The 26,211-nt window shown below is 43.5% G+C and overlaps 1 long non-coding RNA gene across 3 annotated transcripts in view; it reads left to right on the top strand.

Annotated features, from left to right (window-relative positions):
* Positions 1-24,434, top strand: part of LOC143695002 (uncharacterized) — a 31,158-nt gene extending 6,724 nt beyond the window's left edge. Inside the window, exons 2-3 of one of the 3 annotated variants that reach the window (XR_013183864.1) lie at positions 9,574-9,804; positions 23,959-24,434. This is a non-coding gene — a long non-coding RNA (uncharacterized LOC143695002). Of the gene's footprint in view, positions 1-9,573; positions 9,805-14,846; positions 15,107-15,378; positions 16,639-23,958 lie in introns of those variants that run through there. The other 2 variants (XR_013183865.1, XR_013183866.1) reach the window with 2 other exon arrangements.
* Positions 24,435-26,211: the final 1,777 nt, after the last annotated feature.

Raw genomic sequence — 26,211 nt, 5'->3', positions numbered from 1 at the left:
ACTTCATCACCCAGATGCATTTCTGCACATAACTGTGAAACACAAGGCAGCAGCCACGATTATTTCTCCAGTTCCTGATATTAAAGGATTTCTGGGTTCATTAACCAGTCAGGTCTGTAACAGTGTCTGATAAATTGAGTTGCCTTTTGTACAGCTGCATTATCTTCATGTCTTTTCCAGAAAGCAGAATTTTACTGACAAGTGCGTGTCACACTTCCATATCTCACATTGATTTTCCATTAATCTGCATTTCCTCTCGCACTTGGAGGGAGGTAACACACAGCTACACGCTGTCCTGATTAACACCTGAGTGCAGCAGCATTTGTGGTGTGCTTGATTATTAATAGAACAAGTGCAGTTAATTGCATTGGTCGAATCGTCCCTGTCACTGATTAATGACTAAGTGCACTCCTTGTGTTTTCAAGATCTGAGGTGGAAAAGGAAAAGCACAGAGATTCATGTACTGTCTGAAAGCATTTTTTTTTTTTTTTTTTTTTTTTTGTGATAAAGACAACTGTTTGGAGAGAGAACATTTGATATCTTATTATAGACTGTAAACATATACCATCTAAAATTAAACAATTTTAGTCTTGGCTTTTGTTGCAGTCATAGGGAAATGTTACTGATGCGACTCAGTGTGATACAAAGTGCTTTCTGAAAGATTTAATATAGTGCTTCTCCTCTGACTGAATTTAATCAAACTGCATTTTAAACAATACCTTGCCAGTCATGAAAATCACTGTAAAATGTAGGAATAAAAGTGTTCCATGTGATGCATTTGTGCTACAGCAGCCTCCTTACAGCAGCCTCCCTCCTCAGTAGTTCAGTATATGTTAATACCATCATCTTTCTTTGAATTTTAAATCTCAGGGGAAAAAAAAAAAAGGTGGGTAAGTTCCCCACAGCACTGCTGCTATTTTAAATTGTCTTCTTTTGCATTCTCAACAATTGCCCTCACTCTTCAGTGGTCTTTGTACAGCAGAGTTAAGTACTTGCATTTTTGAAGGTGAAAAGAAATCAAAATAGCAATAGCAAAAGACCTGAGTCAGAGCACATAATCCTGTGATACAGGGCACCAGGTCCATGGCAAAACACTGTCAAATAACTGGATTCATGATGGGAAATGCACCGAATGAAGGAAAATGCAGGCCACAGCTAAGGCAATCGCCACAGGAACACCCAGAATGGAAGGTGCCGCTGACACAGAGCACGGAACTCAGGAGCTGCTGTGGGCTGAGAGGAGCAAACACAACCTCAGGGGTGCCCTGAGCCTGATGGACAGCGAGCAGAGCCATGGAGCAGCAGCATCTCTGCTTTCAGCCATTGTCCCGAGCCTGTGAGGAGCCATTTTTGGGAATGCTTTGGCATTGTCCCCATCCCATCCTCTCCAGGTGATGAAATCCCTGCAGCACGGGTTATCTTGGCTGCTTGGTAATGCCTGGGAGTCATTTCATGGATCAAGTGGCTGCTGCCCTTGGTCTCCATGTGCACAGGTCTCTTCCCAAAATATTCCATAGTCACTTAAAGCCAAGCTACATTGGGGATGTACCTATTTCCCACTGCTTACCCAGTGATGGATCCTCACAGCCACAAATCCTTTTTTTGGCACTGTGCTCAGCAGGAGGGCAGAGAGAAATGTCCCATTTTGAGGACACCTAAGGCCTCATCTCCCTGACCAGGGTCATGGCAGAGGTTTTCTCCTGGTTCACACACAGCAAATCCTACTGAGGTGGCACAGGGTGGGACTGTTGGGATGTCTGCACAGGGCCACGATTTGGACTTGATCATCCTCGGGGATCCCTTCCAGCTCAGGATATTCCATGATTCCATGGCCCTCATTTCATTCTTTCTGTCCATTATGTTTCCAGGTAAGTTGGGAGAACAAATCTGTGTTTTTGGCCTGCTCCTGGTCACATCTGTGGACATTCTTTAAGTGACAATCTCACTCCCACAAGATGTCAAAGTTCCCATACCAAAACCACCTCTCAGGCCCATTTGCTCCTAAAGAGGAATGTACAGGCACAGCAATGAACAGAAATTGTTATTTTTCAGGCTGAAATCTTAACCTGCCTCCCCTCTCCCAAGGCATGCCCTTTTTCCACTTGATAAAATGGTTTGGGTTGGAAGAAACCTTAAAACTCATCCAGTTCCACGCCCCGTGTGGTACCTGGGTGATTCTGGTGCCTCAGCACTGTGCAGTGTTATGGGAGCCACACGACAATGAAGAAACTCAAAATAAATGTCAAAAGCTCAGCAGAGAATGACTCAGAGCAGGAGAGTTGGAGGAAGTGGGTGGAGAATTACGAAGTTTCCACACATTTATCAGGCTTAGTCATAATCTCACTGCTGAGAAGCAAAACCATGACAAAAACTGGGGTGGGGGGGAGGTGGGGGTGTGAAGTGGCTCTCCAGGTGCTTCAGCAAATTGAACAAAACCAGCCCTGGTGGCACCTCTGGAGTGCAGGTGAGGCAGGAATGGAAAATCTCTGTTGGTTTAAGCTCAGTCTCATCGTGGGTCTTCCCAAAGGAAGGAGAAGAGCTTCACCCACCTCACCTGGGGACAGGGGTGGCTTGGCTTGGGATCACACAAAGCAATGTTCTGGTTTGGTTTCAGCAGCTGCAGGATGAGTGCTGGCATCCCAAACATCTCCATGGAAAATCAAATTCTCACAGAAACCACATTTCACATTAAAAAAAGGTTCAGTTCAGCCAAAAAAAAAAACAAAACCAAAGAACATTTGTGATACATTCCTCAGAGTATGGATTGGTCCTCATTGCTTTTTTTTTATATCCCTTGATAATTTTTTCACTGGAAAAAAGATCTACAGATGTCTGAAGGATTCAGACCTATAGCCACAGCTCTCATCTTCCTGCATAATTCATAGAATCATAGAATGATTTGGATTGGAAGGGACTTCAAAGATCATTTAGTTCCAACCCCCTGCCGTGGGCAGTGCTACCTTCTACTAGAAAACTCAATTAAAACCAAAACTAGAATTCAATCATTTGTCTCATTTGCTCCTGACCGATCACAAATACAATGAAAATGTTTTATTTTCCCCCTTTAAAATCTAAGAGCCATCAAGATGCCACAAAAAGGCAGTGAGCCACAGTTTGCCTTTTATTGGCCATGGGATGACAGTCAATAACGAGCTGTCAAACAATTAACACAGCTAATAAAGACTCACCAAGGACCCTACCAGCCACGGGCAGCCACCAGTTGGAAAAGAAGGTTCTGGAGCTGCTGGGTCCCACACCTGGCACCCAAGCAGATGGAAAAGGCTCACGGAGTGGGAGATGATGATCAATGAGGAAAACGTGCAGTGATGATAAGAATTGAGGCAGGGGCCCTGGTTTTGTCAGGTGTGGGCTGTGACCACACCCTGCAGGTGACACAGGACCTGCCAGAACTGCTGAGGGTGCCACATAAACCTCAGCTCTCCCTGGTGAAATCCAGGGGTGTTCTGGCTTCTCTGCTGGCATTGAAATCTTCATCCTTCCAGCAAAAAGGAGGAGGGCGAGGAATACAAATGATCTGGAGAAGTTCAGGATCAGGACATCTCAAATCCTGCAGGATTCCCCTCCGATGGATTTTGGGCTGGTTTGCTTATCTGGTTGGGCTTTGGGAGAAGCACAAGTTGCAGAACTGCACCAGCAATTTTTTCACCAAGCCAATAAATCCTACTTGAGCTCCAGCATGACAGGACAATTTGGGAAATCAGGCCATGCATCACACAGGAATTCTAGATTGATTTTTGAAGTCTGGCTTACAATGACACGAATATTTACATGTCCAGCCTCATGCTGGCTTTGGGGTCCAGCTGGGGACAGCACCCACTCTGTCTGCCTGGGAATAACTCAGGTTTTGTGGGGAACAGACTCAGTTTGGGGAGAACAAAAGTGTAAGGGAATTGTGGATATTGCTGCTTTTGTCTGAGCCCTCTGCAGGTGTCTGAGAGCTGAGAGAGCTGAATTTCACCATAGCTATGCAAAGATACCAGTGATTACTGTCCTGCCTTAAATTCAGGGAGCCTGGAGGGATGCTCAGAAAGAAAGGGAAGGTTAAGCAGAAAAGGAAACTGGTGGGTTCTGATTTTCTGAGGAAGACATCCTCTTTAACTCTGGGATCAGAAAAAACAGAGAAGTTTTTGGAGCACTGAGAAAAGGAGTGTTTGTATCTTTTCTGTTTATGAACCTTTTAGGCTTCTCATCAATTACCCAAGTATATTAGTGAGCACAGACAAAAAAAATCAGCCCCAAATTCAATCTCCATGAAACGCTTTTGAATTCCTGACTCTCCCTTCCTGCATTCAAACCCAGGCAGCTGCTGCTCCGGGCTGAAAGGATCCAACGCTTTTGAAATTCATGGGAATTGTGGAGAAATTCATGGGAACTGCTCCCTCCTGTGGAGCAGCTGCAGAGCAGGAGCTGTTCCCCAGAGCCTGGGGTGGCAGCTGTGGCTGCTCCCACCCCCTGCATGGTGGCCACCGTGTCCACCACCTCCGATGGCCAAGGCTGCCATGGGTGCCTCTGAAATTCCAGGTGCCGTTCCAGGAAGGGCCACCATGTCCAGGTGGAGAGCTCCCCAGAGCACCACCCAACAGCAGGCAGGTGGGAAAGGGAAAAAGGAAAATGCTCATCACTCATGGCAGCAAAATTATTTATTTCCTCTGAAAGAATGATGCACGATCTTCATGTTTGCCAAATCCTTATGGGAAGGGATGGAGCTGTCTGGTGTGGTCAGCACATTGTGGGGCTGTTCTGAGTTTTAGGGTGGGTTTTGCTTGTGAAAGGCTGGATATAAATGTCTGTAAAATGAAAATATCAGGTTTCACAGCACAGTTCTGTGCCATTATTCCAGTCCTGTGGAAGAGGGAGGGCTGAAGCTCCAGGGGCAGGTGAATTGAACGTGTCCAAGGGCACAGTCCCCACTGGCAGAGCTCTCTGGGCCTCCTGTTTTGTCCAGCAATACCCTGTGCCAGCTCTGCTTTGCTCGTGACAATACACAGTGCTTTAAGGAGCAAACTAAAAATACCCTGATTCAGGGAAAAAAATATTCAAATCACAAATGCAGAACATTTCCAGGGCTTTCCCACACTCCCTTAACGAGGAGTTGCTCAGTGGGGTGGGGCTGATCCTGCCGTGGGAGCTGCAGCATCACAGCATCCTCCCCTGCTGGAATCCCAGTTTATTCCTGAGCACCCAGTGCTCCCACACTGCTGAGGCTGCTGGGACAGCCTCATCCTGCAGGGCTGGACTGGCTCATCTGCTCCCCACCTGCAGCTCTGCTGCTGTGTCAGCCTCCCACGGACACACTCCTGCTCCTCTCCCTCCATGCAGCATCCTCTGAGCCCTCTGTCCTGCTCCTCTCCCTCCATGCAGCATCCTCTGAGCATTCTGTCCTGCTCCTCTCCTTCCATGGAGCATCCTCTGAGCATTCTATCCTTCTCCTCTCCTTCCATGGAGCATCCTCTGAGCATTCTGTCCTGCTCCTCTCCTTCCATGGAGCATCCTCTGAGCATTCTATCTTGCTCCTTCTATGGAGCATTGGAGCATCCTCTGAGCCCTCTGTCCTGCTCCTTCCATGGAGCATCCTCTGAGCCCTCTGTCCTGCTCCTCTCCTTCCATGGAGCATCCTCTGAGCCCTCTGTCCTGCTCTTCTCCAGAATTATTTGTTCCTGTCCTGCTCCTCTCCTCCATTATTTGTTCCTGTGCCTGGGGGAGCTGGGAATGTGCCTCTCTCAGAGCAGCCTGGCAGGGAAAGCCATGAAATACAGGTGTGCAAAGGTCACCTTCTTCCTCAGCAGCCCATCCTCTCTTACCATGTTTGATCTCATTTCAGGTGAGGCCATTTGTGGTGTGAATATGTTTGAGGGAGGCTGACAAGCACCTCTGGACAGGTGGAAGCTGTCTGATCACATTAAATACATCATTATTAGAGTTAACTTGGATTTCATAGGTGCTGTGGAGTCTCATCTAAATCAGTTTTCTCCAGTTTTCATCCAGTTTTCTCCACCCTAAATCAGCAGCAGGTCCTGCCTGGGCAGGTTCAGGTGTAAACAGGGAGAGTCAAAAGGAAGGACAGGGGGAAAACTCAGTGAGTGGAAGCCAGGCACTGTGATTTTTCATTCATTTTTCAATTATTCTTTCCAATTTCCCTCCTCTTTCTCTTTCCTCCCTAGGCAGAAGTTAATCAGCACCTTTGAGCATTCGTTTCCTCCATTCCAGAAACTCTGTGGAAAGGTAGAAGTATAGAGGCAGAAAAATAATAAAAAGTAAAATATATGCTATTGGCATGCCTGTGCCCAGCAGCACAATTTCTGATGTATTCCTGCTCTTGTCAAACACAAAATGCAAATTTAGAAGGATGTGCAAGAGGCAGAAGAGATGAGAACTTAATAAAAATATCTTCTCAGAAGCAATGAAGAGCCCATCATATCAATGTCCCCCAGTCCAGTAAAATAGTCTAGACAGAGTTAAAAGGAAGCAAAGCAATTTTATATTCAGGATATGGTGGGAAAAGAAGGAATGGTGGGAAACAAATCAGTGCAAACTCCTGGTTTTGGAGTGGGAGCTCTGACAGACCTTTGGGACAAGCTGAGGAAGCAGATGCAGCATTGGAAAAAAATCTGAAATGCTGGGGAGGATTTCAATGATTTTGACACTTATAAAATATAATGGAATGATTTCAGAAAAGGTGTTTGTTCCTGGGAAAAAAATTCAGTGCTCAAAATGTCTAAAAAGACAGAAACAGGTGGGCTTTAAAATGCTGAAAGGAACCAAGGCTCAGTTCCCAGACCATCTATCTCAATGAAGGGCTGGATTATTCTTGTAGCAGCCATGAAGTGTTGAGGAGCAAAAGAACAGGTGGATGGGGAGATTTCTGTGATTTGAAATGGAATTTGATGGAATATCTCTTAAAGCACCTTTCCCCCCCATTCCTGGAAGATTCACATTATTAGCAGTCATTTATCAGAATTAAAAAAAAATTGTTTCCCGTTGTGGTTTGGCTTTTTAGTTTGGTTGGGATTTTTTTGGAGCCCCTTTTTTTTTTGTTTTGTTTTGTTTTAATGAAATGATACAAAACCACAAGCAGAGAACAATAAGATACTTCTCATAGGGGTGTCTAAAGCCATGGAATCACAGAATCCCAAAATTATTGAGGCTGGGAAAGCCTTCCAAGGTCATCAGTTCCAAGCTGTGCCAATCCTCACCTTGTCACACAGCCCAGAGCAATGAGTGCCATGTTCAGCCCTTCCCTGGGCACCTCCAGGGATGGGGAAATGCTCAAAGCTGAGGTTCTGGCCAGAAACCGCTGTAAAAACAAATAGCCTAAAAGGGAACACTAAACAAACCACTAAATAATAACAAAATGTAGGTTGACAAATGTATAAATTCACAAAATAAATAACTCCCTGCAGACTGGAAAGGAGCTGCCTGACCCCATTATTTAAAAAAAAAAAATAAAATAAAAATCCATCTTAGGTGTGTGCTAAAAAAAGATCAAAAAACTTTGCATCATTTTAGAGAGAAAGTCACCAAAAGTTATTTGAAGATCACACAGGGAAAGGGAAAAAAAAAAAAAAAAGCAAGGAAAGTCTACAGAATTAAATACAGTCAACAAGATTTCAGAAAAGAAAGGTCAGGCTTCAGTAGGTTTTGCAAATTCTTCAAAAGCATGAATTGCCCTGGGGGTTGCAAGGACCAAATGTTCAGGTTTTCATAAAGACATTAGGAAGGGCTTATCCTGGGAGCTTGTGCAAGTGTGAAAGCAAAGTCAGGAACATTTGAGGCAGCTGCCATTTTCCAGAGCTCTCCGCTCAGCTGGGGACAGGCAGTGGCTGCCTTTGGACCAGGGATGCAGAGAGGGAGAGATGAATCCTCTAAAAACCAAAATATAGCCACAAGCTTCTAAAAAGATCGGTGAATTTCCTCTTTAATTGCATTTGACAGGCTGTAGGATTTGCCATAAATTTGGAATACCGACTCCCAAATGTATTGGAATTTTTTGGATGCCAAATTCCAGATGTATTGGATTCTGATGGAATGTGCACAGTGATCAGGATTTGTCCTGCACGTCCTCAGAGCTGCACTGAAAAACAGTGATTTAATTATGTTTTAATGTGTTGTGGCAAAACCAGATTTTAATTAAATAATGACCTGGAATAAAATTGGATCATGTCAAGCATGTGACAGTCTTTAATATGAAATTTTCTTTACTCATCTGGTCTTCTCAAATTTCAACAGAAAAGACAATTTAAAATTCAAATTCAATTTTAAAAAAATGAAACATTTTACTCAGAGTGTGAAGTGGGATGAAGTAACAAATTCAAACCCACTTTTTTTTCTGGAACAGGGAGATTTTCTATGGTTGTTTTTCTGTGTCCTACAGAGATTTTTTTTGATGAATTGGCACTTCTATTTAAAAAAAAACAACAAACGGTGTTGGCGAGTTCTCAATCTGTTCCATACCAAAATTCCCGAAAGCCTCACACTGTAGCTGGCAGTCAGGGATCCTTTATTAGATCCCAGCCTTCAGCAGAGATTTCCAGACATATGGGGGAAAGATTTGGTGGGGAGGAGAAGATTTACTCAGGAATAAACACAGCACGAAGCAGGGAGGTGAATGCTGGGCTCCAGGGTGGAAATGGGGAATTCAGAAAATGATTTCCATCATTTCCCATGGCACTGCTGGAGAGCAGTGGGATGAGGACTCCTAAAGAGCAGGGATTGAAGCAGCTTGGTTTGGTGGAAGATGTCCCCACCCATGGCAAAAACTGGGGGTGAGATGGGCTTTAAACCTTCCAAACCTTCCTGGGATTCAAGGATTTTATGGACCAGCATGGATGTGGCTCAGCTGGGCCACAGGGCAGGTGGGAAAGGGAAGGATTTCCAGAGGGAAATGGAATTCCAGCCATTAAATCACCACCCAGAGGAGGTCAACAGAATGCAAGGACTAGCAGTGTGCCTTCTTCATGCTAAAAAGTGCCTTAAAATGCTGGAATTCACAGATGGGAACAGAGAAAACTTCAGATGAGGATGTACCCCTTGAACAAGGACTAAAGAATATTTATCATAATACAGCAGACCCCTGAAAAAAGCAGAAATTTGTCTGTATCTAAAAAAAATTCTTATTTATGTTTCAAATATCTCCAGCATTAATATTTTTTCTTGGTATAAAGAACTGCAGAAAATATTTGGAGAATCATTTTCAAGTCACTCGCAGCTGGGGAAGCAGCAGTTCAAAAGATCCTAGTGGGTGACCTCTTAGCCTGGCTTTTTCTTAAGAAAAATAAAATAAAGCCAAGCTTGCAAAATAAAACTTGCCAGAAAAGTCCTTGGGAAGCAGGAACTGGTAGGAAATGCATGTGGATAAATGAAATGGAGCATTCCAAGAAGATTGCTGCCTCCTTCTTGACCTGAGCTCCTTTGTGCCTGCTCTGCCCAGCCCAGACTCCTTTCCCTCTTTGATGGATACACAAACAAACACCAGAAAATAAAGGGGAATTTATTTGGGGAGTTAAATTGAAGCCCTTGAATGTGAATGAGTGATCATGTCCCATGTGCTTCCAGGGAAACTGGGAATCACTGGATGGACAGAGGCAGATTTTTCTGCTGGATGCTGTGTGCTCCTGGGCTTCATCCATGGCATGGACACGCGGCCAGCATGGGAGGCAACCTCAGGAATGGGAAGGAATGAGCCCACAGCCCTTGGTCTGAGCTACTGAACAACCTGCATGGCCAAACAGCTCTGGCAGCTTATCCCAAGCTCATCCCAGAGCACAGCCAGGGCAGGATTTCATGGTGAGTTTATCCCAGACTGTCAGGTTCATCCCAGAGCACAGCCAGGGCAGGATTTCATGGTGAGTGTATCCCAGACTGATCCAAGCTCATCCCAGAGCACAGCCAGGGCAGGATTTCATGGTGAGTTTATCCCAGACTGCTCCAAACTCATCCCAGAGCACAGCCAGGGCAGGATTTCATGGTGAGTTTATCCCAGACTGATCCAAGCTCATCCCAGAGCACAGCCAGGGCAGGATTTCATGGTGAGTGTATCCCAGACTGCCCAAGCTCATCCCAGAGCACAGCCAGGGCAGGATTTCATGGTGAGTGTATCCCAGACTGTCAGGTTCATCCCAGAGCACAGCCAGGGCAGGATTTCATGGAGACATTGGCCCATGAAATGCATCTCTTCACATCCAGGCCTTTAGGGCTCCATCCAGATCCTTTTGTTTTCCTCTTGTTCTGGCCCTGGTCCTTGGAGCTCTTTCCTTTGTGGCTGAAAGCTGAAAATCTGCTGGGAGTGAAGCCAAACATCTCCTCTGGCTGGGCTGGGGGGCTCAGTGAGTGATACAGCCCTGACCTCTGTGGATCCTTCCTTGCCCAGGAGAATTCCAACCCCATCCCTGAGGGCTGTGACCTTGGTAGGACAGCTGTGAGCAGCTGTTGCCGTCTCTTGATGGCACAGGCATTTCTAGGACGCCACCAAGGTATGGCTCCACCTGGGACTTCATTCCCAGCTGGACACAGCCAAACCCAATGAATGCCACACAGTTCTGCCTGCATCCTTCCTGCAGACCCTGAGTTTTGCTCTCTAGAGCAGCTCCACGAGGTTCCTTTCCCCATCCCCTCCTCTCCCGTGCCGCCAGCAGCCGGCGGCTGCACCGCATTGTCCCGGGGATGACTGGAAGCAGATGGAGCAGGGCACGGACTCGCCCTCATTCTCCATCTGCCACCAGCTACTTTTAGCTCCTCAGCTCCTTGGCAGGGCTGGGAGTCTCCTGGTTCTTGCCTGTTGGATTTTCTGGGACCCCCGTCGTTGGGAGGGATGATGGATCTGACTCCATGTTCTCAGAAGGCTGATTTATTATTTTATGATACTAGAATATATTAAAGAATACTAAACTAAACTATACTAAAGAATAGAGAAAGGACACAGGCAGAAGGCTAAAAAGATACTAATGAAAAACTCGTGGCTCTCTCCTCAGAGTCCAACACAGCTTGGCCCCAATTGGTCATTAAGTCAAAACAATTCCCAGCAGAAACCAATGAAACAATGACCAGTTGGTAACAATGTCCAAACCACATTCCAAAGCAGCAAAACACAGGAGAAGCAAACCAGACAATTATTGTTTGCATTTTTCTCTGAGGCCTCTCAGCTTCCCAGGAGAAGAATCCTGGCCAAAGGGATTTTTCAGAAAATATGAGTGTGAAACTTCCCACAGCTTCCCTGCTTGTTTTCCTACTCACACAAAAAGAGGTGATGGACTGGAGATGCTGCTCATGCTGGATTTATGCAGAACGTAAAACTTACAGGAATTCTCACTAGTTTTATAAAATATATTTAAATACACGCGGCTGTGGCGTAGTGGAAGACAATAAAACCCCAAATCTTCTCCAGGGGAGATTTCTGCAGAAAAGTCTCTTTTATTTTTGGCTGCCATAAATGCAGCCCTACTGTGCTGGAGCACCCTAAAGCAAAGAGTTCAGCCAATATGTACATATGGATTTCTACTTTGATATTTACAAATATCAAGCACAAATTGATAAGAGCACAGTGGGACAGAGATCCTGCATTTACCAAACCAGTGTTGAAATGCTGAGTTTTATTTTGCCATTGTAACCCAGTGAAAGATTTATTTGTGCTGGTCTGCACTCATTTAAGCAGACTTTCAGTGACAAAAATGTTGCAAACACACACAAAATTATTGTTTATTTACTTCTTTATTATTTATTTACCTATTTATAAACTTAATTGGAAAAAAACTCGAATATATTTCTTGTGGTTTCTGCCAGCTAAAGGCTGACCCTTATTAAGGATAAATAATGATAAACACATATGAGGTTATTTTTTCAAATGGAAATAAAGACCATGAGAATAGAGAATGTAACAGAAAATAAAATAGAGAATAAAACATCCATGGAAGTGGCATTGCTTCAGGAGCAATCCCAGTGATGCCTAATTCTAAAATTATCTACAATTCAGGACCTTGGAAGTGGGGGAAATGCAGTCTGGTAGGTGCTAAACATATAGAACCCAATGCACTTTTACCATATGAAAAGCAGAATATTTATGAACCCTGGATCCAAAGTTTGATTTGAGCTTCCTCCCCAAACCCCAATTTTCTTAGAAATTTTCAGTTCAGGATCCATTTTCAGGTGGAGCTGTTAATATTTGTTTGTTTGTTTGTTAATGGTATTTCCATCTCCAAATATCAAAATAATTTCAAGCCTGGTTGTCATCTCACTGATTTAATAGCCTTTAAGAGTGAGTGTAGCTTAGATTGTGTTGATTGTTATCACAGTTCTCATTAAAAAATAAATAGAAGAATAAAAAATGTATAAAAAGGGAAAAAAAGCCAATTTCTCCTGATCCCTCCTTCCATGAACGTGGACATTTGCAGCCTTTCACTGCAGCACATTTCCAATGATTTAATAAAGAGAATTTCTCCTTTCCTGTCCCTGATCCATGCAGAACTGAACGTGGGGAGCTGAATGTCCTGGAGCTGGGAATAACCTGGGCACAGATCCATGAACTCTGCTCCTCTCCTCCTCCCAGGGTGACCCCTGGGCAGTTTGTCACCTCCACAATATCAGGAATTTCTGAGACGTTTCTGAGACATTTCTCAGACATTTCTCAGACATTCTCCAGCTCACGGTCACCTTTTGTGAGCTCTCAATAAAGCTCTTTTCCCCCAGCTTGTGTTTAATTTAGAAACAATGTGTTGGGCTGAAAGCAGAAGAAGAAATAAAAAGGAAAGCAGGTTTTGACTTAGACAAGTTCAATGTGTGAAATTGGGCTCTCGGCTACAATAGGATATAACATTTAAAATTTTCAAAAAGATGCATTTTAGTCATGTTCATCCAAACAGAGCCACCAGAGACTCGGACAGGAGATATTGCTCCTGGCTGGATAAAACAAAAAGGTAACAGCTGTTTTTCAGAAGGGCTCTTTTTCCCCATTAAAATATTATTTCAATTTTAGTGCCATGAATTCCAAAATGCTGTTTCTTTATCCTAATGAACATATGACTGCTAAAATTACAGAGCTCAGTTACACTTCAAGAGCAATTCAGATTTTTAATCTAATGTATTTTCTTAGTCTGAGTTCAAGAGAACAATGAAAATTTGTAAAAAACAACAGACTGAATATTTAAAACTGATGATGCTGGATCTTGTTAACCACACATCTATTTATAATACCTCTCCAAAACACTTTGGTTAAATGAAAAGTTTGACTTGAAAATAACTGTTCATTCTTGGGGTTTAAATCTGAGAATTCAGAAATGCTTTCAGTTTGGTTTCTTATCTTAAAAAATCCTTTCTGCAGATTAAATATTTCAGATTTCTCATGGTATGTGGGAAAGAAAGTGTAACATTTTCCTGCTTATAATTATGAGCTACCTGGTTTAAAGGCTGCTTTTCCTATATTGTTTCATAAAACTGTGGACATAAAACCCATCATAAAATATTACAGAAGAATTTGCAACTGCTCTTTTGAGTTTGGGAAGGTTTTCACCGATTTTCCTCTCCCTTCTGTTCTATGCGAGAAACACAAGAAAGATGCAAAGTCTCCTTAAGACTTTTCTCAGATATTCCACAGAGCTGTTGGAGAATGATGGTTACCAGTTGAATTAATTTCATTTTGTAGCAGTCGGATTCCTTATTCCACATGTAGGGTTTTTTAACAGGAACAATACACCTCTCTCACAGATTTAAGCCTGCAGGTTTCACAACAGAAAATTCAGGAGAGCTGGGATTGTCCAGCCTGGAGAGGAGAAGCTTTGGGGTGACCTCACCGTGGCCTTGCAGTGCCTGAAGGAGAGGACAGGAAAAATGGAGAGAGACAATTGACAAGGGATGGAGGGACAGGACAAGGGTAGGGTTGGGTGGGATTTTGGGAAGAAATCCTTCCCTGGGAGGGTGGGCAGGCCCTGGCACAGCTGTGGGTGCCCCTGGATCCCTGGCAGTGCCCAAGGCCAGGCTGGACACTGGGGCTGGAGCACCTGGGACAGTGGGAGGTGTCCCTGCCATGGCAGGGGTGGAATCAGACAATCTTTAAGGTCCCTTCCTACCCAAACCATTCAGGGACTCTGTGATGATGAAACCCAAGGTGGCACATCCCAAGCAGGAATTTCCCCAGCGTGGTGGGACAGCCATGCATGAACATCTGTGGAATGGTCCAGGACAAAACCAATCCTGAAGCCTGGAGCCAGTGGTGCTGAGTGCTGGGTGTCCTGGGAAGTGAAAAGGAATTGAGCTCTGTTGAGTGATGGTTTCTAATGGACATAAGTGCAGGTGGCTTTTGGAGGTGGCAAATGAAGAAGGACAAGTGCAGGGAACTGCTGCTGATTCTGAGAGAGGAGATCCAGGCTGAGCAATGTCAGGCAGCTGCTGCTTAGGGGATATTCAGGGAATGAAGATGAACAATGTCAGAGGAAAACTCCTAAGGAAATGTAAGTCAAACAAAGATATATAATAGCAGAGGATTATTGCAGAGACTGTAGAGGGGAATGAAGACAAATAAAGTCAGGCACTTGCTGAGCAGATATTAGACAAACAAAACTGAGTAGGGTGAGATAAGAAAGATCTACAGCACAAACAGTGTCTACAAAAGATTCCTTTAAGTTAGGTCAAGAGAAGAAAAACAAATCCTCTTTCCCTACAAAACAGATCTTTCTTTCCTCCCCCTATTTCCTGCACAGATTTCCATTTCCCTCCTAAATCCACTAGTTTTTGTAATTTTCTTTCTCCTCACTTGCTCCATTGCCCTCAGATATTTACATACTGTCATATTTGTCCAGGAAAAGACCCATAATTTGGGACTGGATTCTTTTCCTCTATAGAAGCACCACTCAATTTAAGCCATGATGGAACAAAACCAGAAGGATGTGACCGAGGATGAAATTTGGCACAACTTGCTTTGGACAAAAGTAATGAACAACAGGAGATACATGAAGGACAAGAAATGCCAAGCAATGATATCTGCTGAATGGAAAATGAGGGAAGCTAATTACTATAATTACAGAAGACTCCAAAACTGGAATTGTGTGGCCCAGCACTGAGACTGGATTCACAATCCCTTCTGATTACTGATCTGCGTGTGTGAAAATTGTGGGGTTTCAGGGAAAAAAGGAATTCTGATGTTCTTGAGGAAAAAAATAGAATTTAGTCATTGGCTGTTGTCAGGTCCTCTCCACTGCTATTTTTTTAAGATTACTCTAAAAGCTGGCACAACCACACCTCCAAAGAGAGAGAGAAGCAAAGCTCCAGTTGGGGCTCAATTAAAAGGAACCATCCCCTAGACAAGGCTGACTTTGAGTTTCTTATTGTTACACCACTTATCTCTTGAGGACTTTTCCCTTTCTTCCTCACCAGGGCTGAAGCCTATGCAAGATGAACTTCTGAACTTCTGCTTCATAAAAAATAAAAAGCTTAAGATATTCTCAGCTTCACTACAGGGAAGACAAGATATTTGTCTCTGTGCAACATGACCTACCCCGAGTGAGATTTCACAATGTTTCTGCTGTGAACAAAGGACAGAAAGTAAAAGAAAGTGAGAGAGCTTCAGGACTCAGTGAGGTTGAAATAAGATGGATGAAAATTGATTAAAAACAAAATGTATTTTTCAGTTGCTTTCAATATAAACATCAATAAGAAAGAGTTTGCAGTTGGAGCCCCAAAGATTATTCTGTCCATTTTCTCATCTTCCTGTCTGGCTGAATTGTATAAAAAAAAAAACAAAACAAAATTCAATTTCCCCAACACAATGGCATCAAAATTTGACCTTCAGAGAGATTGGAGATGCAGTTAAGAAAAATGGTTAACTGTGCATAAACAAGAAATACTTCATTGTGTGAAAGTGAACACCAAGGGATCTGCTGCCGCCAAACTCCAACTACCAACCCCAGGAGAGAAACCTCCCCAGGAGAAAACACTTCCAGTGCCAGAAAAAGCTGCTCCACTCCCTCAGTGCAGCTGTTATCACCTCTGCACAAGTTTATCATGGGACTAAAATCCACATAATTGTGGCTGTTATTATGGAGAGGAGGAAAGCATCGGTTGCACAAAGATGGGAAGAGAATGGATGCATTCAGACAGAACTGAGCATCAGTTTGAGGCAGACAAGCCTTTATTCTTGGGTTTTAAAGCAAGCTCTCCAGCTAAGTGGTAAATTGTAAGTCACCACATCAAGCAACTGCAAGGAAACATAATTATATTTATTCAGGCAAATATGACGTGCCCACATTAGTTTTTCTCTGCTGTTGCTGCTAAAAAGGCATCTCAATGTGAGGGCCCAGTGGTTACTGAGCAGCACTCAGACATATTTAATAAAATACATACAAATAGATAGAAGCACACAAGAGCTGTGCAGATTTTTAGGTGCAGGGATTCTTGATGAAATACTGTGGCTCACTGCTCCTCAAGGGTGATTTTCATGTGGGATCAGAACAAAAGCTGCTCACTACCAATAAAGCTTTGGATACACATGGTGTTGCAGTGTGTGAAAAAGAGGGTTTGGGTTTCAAATTTTTTGATAAATATTGTCCCTGCTTAAAGAGAAACCACGAACCCAGTTCTCTCACTGCTGATTCCCTTAGAAATATATTGCTTTTAATGTTTGTAAACTCTCTTCTCTCTGCTCATCAGACTCCAGTGCTTTGCTCACAGTTTGTTTGATTATCTCACTCAGGATGAGCTTCCATGCCCACTCAGAGAAGGGAGGAAGGATTTGCTGGTGTTAATTAAAGTGGACTGAGGATAGAAACATTATCTGCCTGGTGAGGAACACTGCAGGCACACACCCTCTCTAGCAGAAGTAAGAGAATGGCCTAATTACCTCATCAATAGGGTCTTTTCAAGAGTCAATTTTACCTCGGAGCCTTCTCCTGTGCCTCGTGTATCCCTCAAAGGCCAATGCTGAAGGATTCTGGAACTGCTGCAAGCAGTTCTTTGATATTTGCTCCCCTTCCTCCCAGATCTCTCTTTACTCAAGGTTTACTCACAGGCAGGAGTCAGATCAGGCTCAGGGAGTGAATCCATGGAGCAGCTCCTCAGGTCCAGAGCAGCTTTGGCTCTGCAGGGCTCTAGAGGCTGCAAACCCAATGACCTCCCTTTCCAGCTTGGGTGTGAACCTGGACCTGCATTCCCATGAGTAAGTGCCTGGATGAGACTCCTCAGGACTGTTTGTCCATCACAAATATGAAAGAATCTGTATTTGATTTCAGTGGGTACCTAATCACATTGATTTTTCCAAAAAGTCTCAAAATACGGAGTCTGTGTCTTGATGACATCAATCAGATAAAGGGGGAATACTGCTTCACCAAAGTTTCATACAAGCTTCTTTTGCAAACAATGTTTATTTTCCTCCAAAACACTGCTGGGGAAGTGTTCCTGAAGCTGTGTGTTGAGAACAGCCCAAGATAACTGATTACTTTTAATGGAGTTTTCATTTTCCCAAATAGAGGTTTACAGACAGGCCTCCAACCAATGCCTCTGGTACCAAATGCTTCTCTGAGGGACTTGAGGGGTCTGCAGATCTCTGTTAAATTCCATTTCAAGTTCAGTTGAGAATATCCTGGTCCATCTACTGTCCATATAGAATAACTCTCAGATCCATTACCATGGACTTCCCTGCACCTGGGGAAGAGGGAGCACTTTTTAGTTCTTTGTGTTCCATCCATCCTAAAAGAATTACATTAATATGTCCCAAAGGAAAGAGAGGGTAAAGCGTATTTGTAGCCACTTTTCCTCACCCCTTGTTAACAGTGGCACCTGATTAATACATGATGAGACAGCATCATTTGAATGTTTTTATTCAAACCAGTTGAATTTGGGAGTGATTTATTGCCTCGTACTGTACACAAGGTTTTGTACCCAACAGACCTGTCTATCACTGAAAGATATTTGATAAAAATCTCCCACTGTCTTGTCCATGCTCTAATCCCTCTTCCCAGGCTGTGCTATGGTGGCAGCTCCCTCTTCCCACTTCATTATTTGCCTTGTGTTTCATTGTTTACTCCTTGTTATCTTCTGGTTTATATTTCTTAGCAAGTCCTTTAGAGATTTCCTCAAGTAGAGGATAAGACCTTGAGAATTTTCTTTTGTCTGTTTAGATGTAATTCTGAGTTATTGTTAAACTCCTCCATAGGTTCTGTACATTTATTGTGCAGGTAGAGCAAACAGAGCTGTCCTTGCCTCCCTCCCTTTATGTGACATTTAACTGCTGCTAAATCAACTGGCATTAAAATGAGTCCGTGCAATGTGCAGGGGTTTGAATGAACCAATGAACACATAATGCACCTGATTATCTGAAAACAAGCAAGGAAATTTGAAATTACTTTATTTGGAAAGGTATCTGGAGGTCAAGGATATTCTGAGAAGGGCTGAATGTGGGAGGGTTTTTTTTTTTTTTTTTACTTTCATGAAGAAATTCAATTAAAACAAAGAGGGCTTTGTCATTTTAAGTGCTGCATTGCCTCGGTGCAATATGGAAATGAGAGGAGTGCAGGAGCCTGCTCCTGTTCTTTGTCCATCCCGGGTGTGAAGGAGCTCAGTTCAGCGCATCCAAACCTCCGTGAAGGGTGAGCAATCCTTGCGACAGCGCTGCTCCTCCCTGCTGAGCTGGAAATCCAAAACTGCTGCCCAAGGAACCCTGGGGCCGCTTCTTGCTCTGCTCCTCGGGGTCTCCAGGCAATTTTGAGGGAAGCATCCTTGGCAGAGGAAGGGAGGAGCTGTTGGCAGCTCCTGTGCCAAGCGTGGATGCTCCACACCTTGCTGGGCAGTGCAGGGGTCACTGGAAAAAGATGGATGCTCCCAGGCACTGCATTTTACTCAACTTTTCTGAAATGAAGGATTTCCACAAAGAAATTTTTGGGTTGTTTCAAACCTCTGTGCAACAGCAACAAGGGAAGCAAAAGCTGGGAATATTGTTTGTGGTTTTGGAAAACACTCAACCAAACAGGCTCTGAAAATTGATTTCAGGTCCTCAAAAAGAGGAAAAGCAACTTATTACACAGGCAGATGGTGATAGGAGAAGGGGGAAGTGTTTTAAACTAAAACAGGAGACATTTAGAGAAAAAATTCCTCCCTGTGAGGGTGGGCAGGCCCTGGCACAGGTGCCCAGAGCAGCTGGGGCTGCCCTGGATCCCTGGCAGTGCCTGGTTGGACACTGGGGCTGGGAGCACCTGGGACAGTGGGAGCTGTGAAGGGCTAAATTTGGCATTTGCCACCAAAACAAAATCATTGTAGAGCGCAGACCTTGTTGGAAGATGTTTCAATGACACCAGGAGTTCTTTAGAAGGTGAATTTAGACTTTACAGTACTGAGCTCCTAATGGGTTTGATTTTACAATGTGCGAGTAGTAATGAAAAACAAATGTCTCAGCCCTTTTCACTGAGAACCAAAATTTCATTGCTTTAAAACATCCTTCTTCAAGGGAGACAAAAACTGTGAAATTAAGACAGTCTTATCAGTAAGTTCAAGTGGTGAATTGTGAAAATGAGGTAAAAAATTATCTGTACTGAATCATTTACAATGCACAGACCATGTGGGTGTTATTTTTTTTGTAAGATCCATTAATTAAACAGTTGCAATTAATGAAACAATTGGAAAACCCACTTCTTTGACACATGGGTCATAAAGAAAAGAAGTACTAAATAACATATTATTTATTGCTAATTGTTCTTTTTGGGTTAGCTTTTCATATTCAAAGGTTTCCTTGGAGGCAGCTCCATCTTGAAGCATTTCTTGTTTGCTGCCTTCTCAGAAATGAGCATCATTTATGGTTAAAAACCAAAGTTCAGTGTCCATCAATATTTGTTTGAAGGCAGTGGCTTTATTCTGAATTATCTCCTTGAAGTGTAAAACCATCTATCCATTAATTAATTAAATTTACTCATAGTTCTCCACTTTTCCTCACTCTAGTTAATTACCTGCACGTGCATTGAAAGAGGAATATTTTGCAGTTTGGAGCTCAAAGGATTTTGGATATGAATTGTAAGCCTTTAGCCACAGCTGAATGTCACTAACCAAGAAATTTGCAATTTAATAAATGATTAATACAGTGAAAATATTTTATTTCTTTTTTCCCCCATTTATTCCAAAGATTCCTATAACATATTTGATATAGAACAATTTTGCTTCCATGTTTATTTCAGGCCACACCAGTGTTTGATTTCTTTGCTTTCCTGAAGTACCTTTAGTCCAATTTGATTAGAACCAGTCCAACTTTTAATTTTTTTTCCTTCAAACATTTATTAAATGCCAAAAATTGGATGACTAATGAAGAAATAATAGTGGGATTCAAAGCAAACCCTCCTAACCTTTGCAGCCCTTTACAACGGGATATTGAAATGAGTTTTTTAAAAAGACCTTGATAAAAACCTTTCATGAACAAACAATTCAGATAATATCTGTTGGCAGAAGAATTTGAGAGAAGCAGAAAACTGAATGGGCTATCTCTGATTCCTCACCCAGTTTTCACAAAATGGTCAATTCACTCAAATAACCAAAGAAAAATTAATTCTGTTCTCATGTTGGTTGCGTGAAAACCTGTAAGATCTTTTCCTTTCAAGCCCATTAGAGCTGCAAATCTTCTCAATTCCAGCATTCAACCTTTTCTCTTTACAAGCCCTCAGCCATCCAAATTTTGACTTCCAATAGCCATTGGAATGTGAGCCAACAGATTCATTCAGATCAACTCTGCCGCTCAAAAATGGAACTGAGAAATCTCACCAAGGGGGGGAAAATAATACAGAGGGAAAAATAAAAGGACCAAAGAGCGACAAGAACTCAGTGGCAGAGTGATTGCCCTGCAAAGCTCGGTTTTAGTGGTGCTGCACCTCCCAGATCTCCATGGAGGGTGGTGGGATTTGGTCCTTCTGGAGATCAGCTCATCACCTGATCAAGCTTTAAAAACTTCCACCAGGAGTCAAAACTGCAGCTCAGGGAAAGGAGCAGCTCAGTGAGGGCAATTAGACACTTGGTGAGCCAATTTGGTAATGGCAACTTTGCTAATTTTGGGAGGAAGTTGGTCCATGGCAGGGGTTGGAAGGAGATAATCCTCAAGGTCCCTTCCAACCCAACCCAACCTAAACCAACCCAGACTGTTCTGGGGTGATAACACCCACAATCTCAATGTTATCAGATAAATCCCTGCACAGGGAGACAAAGAGGTGCCCAGTGACACCTCCAGAAGGGCCCTTTGGTGGTGCCTGGGTTGGAGTTGATGCCTCAGGATTTCAGCTTTTCTATTTTCCATCTGTTTGTAACCCTGCAGTTCTTTAGTGTGTAACTCCAAACTCCACACTCAGTGGGAGCTGCTGCTGCTTCCCCATCTGGGGCAGACACAACAATTCCTTTGCAGGCCTGGCAATCAAGGACACCTCACTGCCTCAGGGCCCAGAGATGGGAACAAAAGGGAGTTGGGGGGAGCAAACTTGGGGTCAATGACTTCATTACCTGAAGCTGGAATTGGCAGATTCACCCCCAAAATGCAAATGGACCAAACTTATAAAAGTGTGCAAACCCTGACCCATCATCCATTTTTGGGTGCAGCCCCTGGGGGGCTTTGTGTGCCCTAAATGTACCTGAAGGCCCTCAATAAATAGAACAGCTTCAATAAATAGAACAGCTTTTTATTGCCTTAATTCTGTCTGGCCTCTGGTTTTAGGTAGCCCAAAAAGGCATCAGGAACAGTGGAATTAACTGAAGAGAATACAAATTAGCCCACAGATTTATTCCTCACACTGACACAGTAAACAAATATTGATGGTTTCCCATGGTGTAATACATCCTTATTCACTGCTTCACAACTCACTTGGAGCTTCATCATTTTCTCTTTGCTGCTTCTAAATGGCTGATTTATCCCATACTTCGGGAAATATTAGTCTGTTTACAGTGCTCAGATAGCAAACAGATTGTGCATCATTGAAGTAACAACGTGGAGACTTGCCATGGTTGATTGTTGTGCTCTTCACCTTGCTTTGCTTTTTTTTTTCCTTTTTTTTTTTTTTTTCATGCTTCAGGGTTTTAGAGAAATGAGGCAAACTGCATCCACTCTGTAGTGAAGGGAAACGTGATTACAGATTTTTGTAAAGACTTTTGGATCCCTTCAGCACCTCAGGATGGCCCCTGCTTTTCGAAAAATATGATTTAGTTGGTGCAGGACTCAGGAGAAGAGCACAGGTCTGCAAAGCAGAGGAAAAATGATGAGCCCCAAGGTGTAAACTGAACTGAAATGGTGTGGCAGAGGGTAAAACTGAGCTGCAGGTTCGAATGAATGGAATCATAGAACACAAAAAGGTTTGGGTTGGAAGGAAACCTAAAAATCATCCATCCCCATGGCAGGGCCACCTCCCAGTGTCCCAGGTGCTCCCAGCCCCAGTGTCCAACCCGGCCTTGGGCACTGCCAGGGATGCAGGATCTGGCAGTGGGCAGCCATTCCCTGTGTCCTGTCACCCCAGGCTCAATTCAAGCATGGTGAAGCCCAAACACTCCTTGATCGTGGTGCATTCCCAATTCAGAGGAGAATAAACACTTTCTCTGACCCTGGAGACGCCCAAACCCTCCCTTCACACTTCCCAAAGGCAAATACAGAGAGGAATCACTGTGGGAACACTGAGACAGTCCTGTAGGATAAAACATTATTCCCAGCTCTTTCCTCTGCTCTCAGAATGAGAAATACTCTCATGCATTAAGCATGCAATACTTATTTTTCATAATGAAATGCCCCAAATATTGAAAAATTCTCAGTAGAATTCTTGTAGATTGAATCTTTGTGTATAGGTAAATTGACCAATTTTCATTATGAACTTTCCTAAAGCCAGGATCTTATTTATGGGAATGAAGTGCCAGAGGGGTTCCAGTCCACCTCTGGACTTGCACAGCCCCACAGAAATTAAAACATTCCCAGTTAAGACTCACAACCACAAAATTAAATTAAAGGTCTTGTACTAATTCTGAGATTTAAAAAACTCTCATGAGATCTGGTATTATTAAAATTTAAATAAATAAAATCAAGACTGCTGTAAGTTCTCTGTGCAGAGAGAAGAGTGCTCAGATAGCACCAGTGTTATGGATTTTGATTGAAATTACCTGACAGACTTTATTCCATTGTTTCCACCTTATGCATAATTGCTTCTAGATTTCAGATTTAGTTTCTTGACATTAACACAGAATATAAATTAGAAGTCACTTTATACATTGAGCTCTGCTGAGAGCTGAGAGTTTGGAATCAAACTCTATATAGATCAAAATACTCAACATTTGCTCTGTAGCAGTTGAGTTTTACTAAATGAGTTAAATGCTTAAAAAGTTTCTTCCACACTCTTCAAACTCTAGGCATGAAACTGTGCCTGATTATGTTATTTTGTGCTGTATTCTAATATGTCTGTTAAGTTATTCTATGTAATATATAAAATGAATCAAAGCCTTCCAGAAGGTTTAATTTGCTTTTGGAGCATTTTTGCAAGCAATATGTTAGAAAGTGTAATTCACAGTTTGTTTCAAATGAGGGAAAAAGCAGATATATCAATGGGAAGTGAAACTATTTTGCCTCATTTATTGATCTTAGAAAGGGGAACGTTTTAATTAAATCTCCCATTTGCAGTTTAGGGCTCTGGTTTTGCATCTCATTGGGATGAGATGAGGGATGTCTGGGAGAGGTGTGCAAATCACACTGCTCCCACCTCTGGGGCCTTGAAGGCAGGAAAGGGCCACACGTGGCAAGGGCTGGAAGAAAACTGCATCCTGAAATCCTGCTTGGAGCTCCTCTGGGATTTCTACCTTGCTCCAAGGGCTGAATGATTTAGTCCATGGAGAAAATTGGAATTGGAGGTGGGTTCTGTCTCCCCATTCCCACCTTCTCCAGACAGCCAGGACATTCTCACCATTCTCTGCCCTGGAGAGGAGCCCCAAGCACAATTATTGTCCTCATTTTTTTTTTTTTAATTCCAGGCTCCACTAGCTGGTATTTCTGGATGAGTTTGTGTCAAGAAATCCCTCCATCCATCCATTTTGTGCTGCACCCTGGGGAACGAGGGCTGAGCTGAGGGAAAGCAGCTCTGCTCCTCTGGCCAACACCTCCCACCATCCATCCATCGGCACCTTCACATCCCCCGTGTTCAGCTGGGCAGCACTCCTCTCCTGGGTGCCTTTTGGAGTTCTCTAATCATGGAAATGTTCCAGTTTTAATCCATCTGTGCCTCTGCCCAGAGCCCTGCTGATTCCTCTGGGGGTTGTGTTGGAGCAATCCCACATTTCCACGCTCAGAAATCCGCCCCGAGGTCTTGGAGTGCTGCACATCACCCAACACAACCCAGTCAGTGGCTTTTTGACCACTCCCAGGGGTCTCCCCAGTGCAGTTGGGTTTGATGGCCCCTTCCAGCTGCCAAACTCTCCTCCAGATGATCAAACATATTGATATGGCATCGATTGTCATGTGGACAATGGGATGGGACCTGTCTCCTGGAGATCTGCCACCTCTCTCTGAGACAGACAATTTTACCTTCACTGTTGTTACAGGCAGGGAAATCCGTCCCTAAAACATTCCCCATGTTCAGCTGGGCAGCACTCCTCTCCTGGGTGCCTTTTGGAATTCTCTAATCATGGAAATGTTCCAGTTTTAATCCATCTGTGCCTCTGCCCAGAGCCCTGCTGATTCCTCTGGGGGTTGTGTTGGAGCAATCCCACATTTCCACGTTCAGAAATCTTCCCTGAGGTCTTGGAGTGCTGCACATCACCCGACAAATCCCAGTCAGTGGCTTTTTGGCCACTCTCAGGGGTCTCCCCAGTGCACTTGGGTTTGATGGCCCCTTCCAGCTGCCAAACTCCCCTCCAGATGATCAAATATATTGATATGGCATCGATTGTCATGTGGACAATGGGATGGGACCTGTCTCCTGGAGATCTGCCACCTCTATCTGAGACAGACAATTTTACCTTCACTGTCATTACAAGCAGGGAAATCCGTCCCTAAACCATTCAAACCAAGCCTCTGGGGACGCTGAGATTGTTTTGGGGGAAGTACAAAAGCCCCAGGAGTTAGAGAGGGGCAGGGTCATTAGCACTGACATTAGCAGGAATCCTTCAGCTTGGAAAAGACCTTTAAGATCATTAAGTCCTTTAGTCATTTAAACACCCGCAGGGCTGGTGGCTCCAGCGCTTCCTTGGAAAACCTTTTCCAACACTTTTGGTGAAGAAATTTTTCCTGATGTCGAACCTCATCTTCCCTTGGTGCAGCTTGAGGCCGTTTCTTCTTGTCCTGGTGCCTGTTCCCTTTTGAAAGCCTGTTCTAACTACGCCAAGTCTTATCCAGCTGGATTTTAATTTTTTAGAGAAGAAATAAATAGAAGTTGATTTTTTTTATTTTCTCCCATCATAGCAAGGCTGCATTAATAAACGTAATGGGATTTTCAGGAGCCCCAATAACACATCTCAGCATTCTCCATGCCCACTGTTTGGAGGAGAAACTTTCCCCTCCAATATTTCTTGTTGAATCTTCATTACAGCCCTGTTATCTGACACTGCAGTGTTCCTCCACCAGAGGAGGAGAATCCATCACCTCACCCTGGAGCCCAGGGACACTTTGGTGTCTCTGCTTCCACCCAAACCACCCAGGACAGACATCTGGACAGACATCTGGAGTCAGGGACATCTGGAAACCTCAACAAACACCCAGCCCAAGCCTTTCCCTGCTCCCTCTGCAGGAGCACCAGCTCTTCCCACAGCTGCTGCTAACATGAAACCCCCGTGCACTCCAGCCCTTCCCCACCCCACTGAATTATTTCAGGTGCTGATTCCCCCCTGTGCTTTTCCATTTCTGCATAGCTGTAGATTTCCAGCTCTCCTGAACAGTACTGCAAAAAAAAAAATAATAATAATGCTGCTGCTCTCCATCTGGCTTAATAACACCTAGAGATTGGCTAATAAATCTCATTTTTGAGAAAGAATACATTTGTGATTATTTTGATTTGCTTTCTGCTTTTCCAGATTCGATTTCTCCTGCTTTACACAGCAATTTTTCTTTTCTATATCGAGGGGATAGGAAAACAGTTGCTTTTCTTTAGTTCAAAACTGAGACTTAATGTTAAAAATCAGTGGTTCCAACTGCAAAGGCAAAATCACTTGAAATCATTAAAGCTATGGTAGCATTAAAGTATTTTCACATTCACAGAAATCTTTTAATAAAATGGTGTTTCAACCCATTTG

The sequence above is a fragment of the Agelaius phoeniceus genome, chromosome 11, assembly GCF_051311805.1.
Source record: "Agelaius phoeniceus isolate bAgePho1 chromosome 11, bAgePho1.hap1, whole genome shotgun sequence".
In the NCBI taxonomy this organism is placed as follows: Eukaryota; Metazoa; Chordata; class Aves; order Passeriformes; family Icteridae; genus Agelaius; species Agelaius phoeniceus.
This window is presented reverse-complemented; position numbering and strand designations above follow the sequence as displayed.